Source organism: Seriola aureovittata, chromosome 9 (genome assembly GCF_021018895.1).
Source record: "Seriola aureovittata isolate HTS-2021-v1 ecotype China chromosome 9, ASM2101889v1, whole genome shotgun sequence".
Taxonomy (NCBI): Eukaryota; Metazoa; Chordata; class Actinopteri; order Carangiformes; family Carangidae; genus Seriola; species Seriola aureovittata.
Window position 1 is genome coordinate 21,494,833 of NC_079372.1, and position 6,000 is coordinate 21,500,832.

Sequence of the window (6,000 nt, forward strand, 5' to 3'; positions counted from 1 at the left end):
AGTTATAGGCTGAGGAGAAGATTATTTTAAAGTGTTTATGTCTGATGAATTAGCAGCTTGTAGTTTTTAAGTTTTTAAATTACAGCTGGTGTGATCAGGCGCAGCTATAAGCCTCTGTTAATCCTGCGCAGCGACGGCTACTGTGTCTGTAGAAGGGCTTTTATTTGGAATAGAAACAGAACTGCAGTGAAGACAACTTTTTAAAACTTTGTCCTGTGTAATATTTATCTGTAGCAAGTGTAACGGGCTTAATAAAACTAATTGCAGGCGCAGACTCAGGATACGACACACGCAGAGCCAGGCTTACTTTATAAATCCTGTCAGTTTACAGACAGACGCACATGCCAAAACACAAAGTTCACCTCTAAAAGTTGCCACTGTGGAGTCAAAACAAGTCAATGATACGAACCTAGAAAAGTGCGGCACAGCTTCATGTTTGCGGTCCTCCTCCTCTCAGTTTCTCTTCAGTCCTGTAACGACCGCCAAGTGCCGCCGCTAACTTTACTTCTGGCGAGACAAAGTTGCTCAAACTTTAGTTCAACTTCGCCGGCCCCGGGGAGGGGAGGGCAGAGCTGCTGGGGCGGGGACAAGCAGCTGACTGACACACCTGGAGAGCCAATAGGAAGGGGTTATGCCCTCCCTGCTGCCGGGAGCTGGACCCAATCCCAATCCCCCCCCTCACGTCACCCAGTCTCAGCTTTCAACAACAATAGACTGAGCAGCAACAAAGAGCATCTGCTGCGCCCGGCAACTTCTCACACTCACTAAGCTCCCCCAGAAATCTGATTTAAAACATACAAACACTTCACTCTGTCTCATCTGACTGTTTCATTCATGCTCTATTTTTAGATCTGCACTACTTTAACTCAACCTAAGCAAACTCCAAAAATAAAAACAGCAAGAATATCATAAAATGTAGGGTAAAACACGAATATCTAAAATATGAATATCCAAGTTGCAAAACAGACACCACAGTGATACAATAAAAATTACATCTTACCTTAAACATAAAGTTTTAAGACCGCATAAGAATATTATAATGATGCTGTATGTTTTAGAGCTTTTATTCTTTTAGTCTAACCTAATATTCTTCACTCAATATTAATCTATTCAACTTTCCAAATCTCTGCTATAATGTTAACAGCATTTCATCATGTGACCGGTGTCTACACTGTAGGTTTCAACCACCCTCCTCCATCACGTGACCAGATACACCAGATGTACAGCTAATTTAGGTAAGTTAGAGGAACATTTTCACTGGAACTCCGGGCCTATTCAGAGAGTCTGTGTCTGGAGCAGACAGACAGTTCCTCCCTCCCTATAGCAGATGGTCTGCCAGATAATGAGCTCTCCAATTGCTTGCTCCCATTACCCCCATCCCCATCTCTCCAAGATGTAATGGGGGGTAAAGCAACCTCAACACATTCTACTGCTTTTCTTCTTCGTTTCATTTTATTTCATACGCATTTAATGACATCATTGTTTCTTATATGGTCTGTTCAAGAGGCACATTACCAAACAATTTCTAGTTGCCAGTCAGGTGTATTTATGCCCATTTATGAAGTTTGATTTAATCAATAGCTGAACAGTTGCAGACTACTAAACAAAACTAAATAAAATGATCAAAACTAAAACGGCTTATGCTCATACCCACTTTTATACTGTAAGACTGAGTTACAGTTGACCCACTGACCTGTTACGAGCCCAAGCTATTGTTACTAAGCCTCACTAAACTAAAAGCAACTAAACTCAACTTCACTGATCCTTTATGATCAGTGGATTAATTTGAGTTATTAAACTAAACTGAATAAAGATAAACTGAATTTAATAAAACTAAACATAACTTTCCCATCTTTAAGATTGAAAAGCTGAATAATGGTGTGCTATTAAAACTAAATTAAACTAAATTAAACTAAACTGGAAATAAAAAAATCAAAACAAACAAAATTAAACAAAACATTATCACAAAGCAAAAAACTAAACTTTCATAAACGCAAACTGTTGCTATTAAAAGAAACAAAACTAAACTAACTTTATTCCTCATTGAGATTGCATAATCATGAGTTATAAAGTAAAGTGAAAGAAGCCAAATGAAATTCACTCAATCCACTTTTATAAAACTGAAATGTCACAACCAAACTAATCTGGATTAAAATAATTCATCACAGGCCCAAACTGTTACTCTTGATTCAGATAAACTAAACCCAAAATCGTTGAAAACCTGGATTATTGTGTTCAACTAAACTAAACCTAAACCCACTCATTCTTCATCATAAGCTCGAATAATGGTTTTACTAAACTGACGACTAAGAAAACAACAAATTGAAACTAAACAAAATTCACATAACTGTTATTAATCTTGAATTGACACTACTAAACTACAACAAATTAAACTAAACTGAATTAAACAAACCTCAGTTGACCCACTATTATAGTGAAAAGTCTTGTTGAATGGAACTAAAGTGAAAGAAACAAATCAAAATTCACTTAACCTTCAAATTTAAGTCTGAATTATCAATTACAGCTGAATTAAACTAAACTAAACTCCTTTATCACAGTGGTCCTCAAAGTAAACTAAACAAACCCATATTGTCGCTACTAAACTAAACTAAACTTTATTGAAAGGAACAAAACAAAATTACCATAACCCACTAATTTAAGCCTGACTTGTCACTACTTAACTAAATCATATCAAACTAAACTAAACTAAACTAAACTAAACTAAACTAAACTCCATTTAACTGCTTTTATAAACACAAACTGTGGCTATTACACAAAATACAACTTCCCCGGTCCTTTTCTGTTCACTTGAATAGCTGCAATAGTGTTTGCTATTAAACTAAACTAAACTAAATAGAAACACATGTATTTTTATCATCTTGTAAACAACCATGTTGACCTTAACTAAACATTAAGCTGTTAAAATAACACATTTGTTTAATATGTGTGTAATATGTGTGTGTACACATGTCCTGCACAGATCCCTTCACTCCCCATCTCCGTCTCTCTGCTTCCATGGCACAAACACGTGAAGGGGAAACACACGTATGTAATGAATTCACTGCTTATTAAACTGGCTTTTGGAGTATGGACAAAGAAGGTGTCGCTGTTGAGGAGGACTGCTGGGTCTCCACTGATGCCATGGCAAGTTTTTTTTTTTATCTTAGGATGCCAGACAGCCTCTTGTATTCTTCTTGAGCACGGTGCTCTCATTAGCCTATTAACTTCACTGTTCACCCCCCCCCCCCCACCCTTCTGTTCCCCTACCCAGATAGGACCAAACACACACACACACACACACACACACACACGGACGTACGTACTGCACGTTCACAGGCATATGCAAACGCACAGAAATGAATGCACACGCACACACAAAACCCCCCTCTCCTCTTATTCTCTGCTCTGTATAACAAGCAGCTGAACTCTGACATAGCCTCCAGCTGTCCTGGAGATGGTGGTGACAATAAAGTTTAAACAAATACACACACACACACACACACACACACACACACACACACACACACACACACACACACACACACACACACACACACACACACACACACACACACTCACACACACACACACACACTCACACTCACAGTCACACACACACACACACACACACACACACACACACACACACACACCACACACACACACACACACACACACACACACACACACACACACACACACACACACAGTGAAGAGCAGGAAACAGGACCTTGTTGAGAAAATGACCCGTGTGAGCTAATTAATGGAAATTTCACTCCATCTTCATCATCATCATTATTCAAAAGTCCCCTTAAATGTTCCCTCCTACGCTTTCATTATCATTATTCAGCATCTCAGACAGTAACAACTCTCGACTGTGCTGGTGCAGAGACAAAAGGGTCACCGCTCCGCTGGAAGGGAAACGTTTCTGCCTTTAATACATTTGTTACATCTGTGTTTGAAGTAACAAAGAAAGTGGAAGTTGTGTCTAGTTTGTGTGAGGAGAAAGAGAGGAACTATTCTTTTCTCTCTTTTGTAACTTAGCTCAGTATGGGACACAAACACTCACACGTCCTGGGCTCCTGCACAGATGGACATCAGAGTCCTGCTCCTGGTCTCATGATAACAATCAGGTTCATAATGCTACGGCTCTATTGCCCTGCCTCCCTCCGTCCCTCCGTCCCTCCTCCCTCTCTCTCTCACTTTCACACCCCCAACCTTGCTCTCTCTTTCTCTCTAACATCCATGCAGCATGATCATACTCATATCTGTCAGCTCCCATTAGACACAGCTAAGCGCTTCCACCACTAGGATACAGTGAAGGGATTTTTTTTTTGCAGTTCATTTAGACGTCCATCCAACATGTTTGTTAAAGGATGAGTTCACACGTTTTCAAGTCAGTCAACAGACACTCATACGCCCATATGGACTACTGAAAGTGGTTTTGGTTGCTGTGATTAGTCCACCTGGACAATCAAAGATATAAGGTTTCTGATGGAAGTGGGATAAAATCACATTCTCTCTTTTTTTTTATCTGAAATAAATATGAAGCTTCAGCTGCCCAAGTCAGCCAATTATCAATGGTGACAATAACAACAAGTTATTTTTGTTATCCATCAGTCTGCTGAAACGATTTAAGTTGATTAATTGTCAAAATACAGCAGAAAAAACTTACCAACCTTAACCCTACTTCTTCAGGGCAGACTGGACATTAGTGACTCGGTATTGGAAAGTGACTAGACGGGCCGATATGGGCCTGGGCTAGCTGATTAGCATGGTAACTTCATCAGAAGAAAGGAAGTGATAGAAATAGAAGCAAAACCAGAGGGTTGCTTTCCACCACTGGAGGCAGCTCTAAGCAAGTAAAGGAATGAAGTTTGATGCTGAACTCAATGTTTCTTCTAGACTGGTAAGTAAACAGCTGTTAATGCTAACGTTAGCTATGCAGCAATAGCAAAACATACAAATAGCTCCTTTAATCGAATAATCGTTTCAGTGCTGCCTCCAAACTCATTGTCTTTTTAGCATAAAATGTCTTATTTGTGTTTCCCCGGCAGTGTTTCTTCTTATTTTCTTTGCTGAGGAGAAGAATAGCAACACAAGGGCTTCGGCTGAACTTTGGACTGTGTTTTTGCATTGAACTGGGACTGTGGATTGAAAGCACATTAGGTATGTCTTAATGTCCAATGATAGTCAGATTCTTTATTGTCACTGCACATTAAAACAAAATGAAATTCAGTTTGGCAGCACTCCATTTTGCTTAGCAGCTTATGAAAAAAGAATGAATAGTAAAGGAGAATAAAATAATTAGTATGAAAAGGAAGAATGATTACAGGAAGCAAAACTAGACTCAGTAAACAAACTGAGCAACTGGCTATTGTTTTAAAGACAGACTTGAAAACTTGTGAACTTCTCCTTTAACATAATCAACTGTGATGGTGTATAACAACGTGCGGCCGCCTTGACATGATGAAGACACAGACGGCCTCTGGCTCTTCATTACTCACTTATTACACTTCTTCTTCCCCTCTCTTTTGTGGGAATTATGAATTTTTAACAGGCGTGTGCAAGGAAAAGAAAAGGCCAAGAGACAGACAAAGTTTGGTCTGGATGCCACTTTGGATGACCGTCATCTCCAGAGACCACCCTCCCCCCCTTCCTACCCTTCCCTGCTTACCCAACCCAATCCACAGCTTGGGCCCCCCCCAGGGGGGGGGGGGGGGGGTGACACGTGGAATGGGGTCAGCTCTGCCAAAAGGCATCACATCGCTCCACTCCTCTGCACTGTCTGCTCCTCTGTCTGTCTGCTGTACCTCTCTGTCACTTTCCCCGTCAGTCAGACGAATCTGGACTCACTCTTCATTCTCTCTCTAACTTTTCGTCAAGCGTGAATCTCTTAATGTGCACGGCAACGCCTCGAGCCAACATCCGAGGGAGTTGTAAATAAGCCCTCTCCATCACACCCCTGCAGTCCAGACAAGCTTCACAGTGCTCACACAC

General features: G+C 40.4%; 1 protein-coding gene across 5 annotated transcripts in view; it reads right to left on the reverse strand.

Annotated features, from left to right (window-relative positions):
- myt1b (myelin transcription factor 1b) overlaps positions 1-429 on the reverse strand; it is a 43,228-nt gene extending 42,799 nt beyond the window's left edge. For 3 of the 5 annotated variants that reach the window (XM_056384382.1, XM_056384376.1, XM_056384374.1), the window contains exon 1: positions 410-429. The gene's annotated coding sequence lies outside the window, so the exon portion shown is untranslated. The remainder of the gene's footprint in view (positions 1-409) is intronic. The other 2 variants (XM_056384377.1, XM_056384373.1) reach the window with 1 other exon arrangement.
- Between the last annotated feature and the right edge of the window lie 5,571 nt (positions 430-6,000).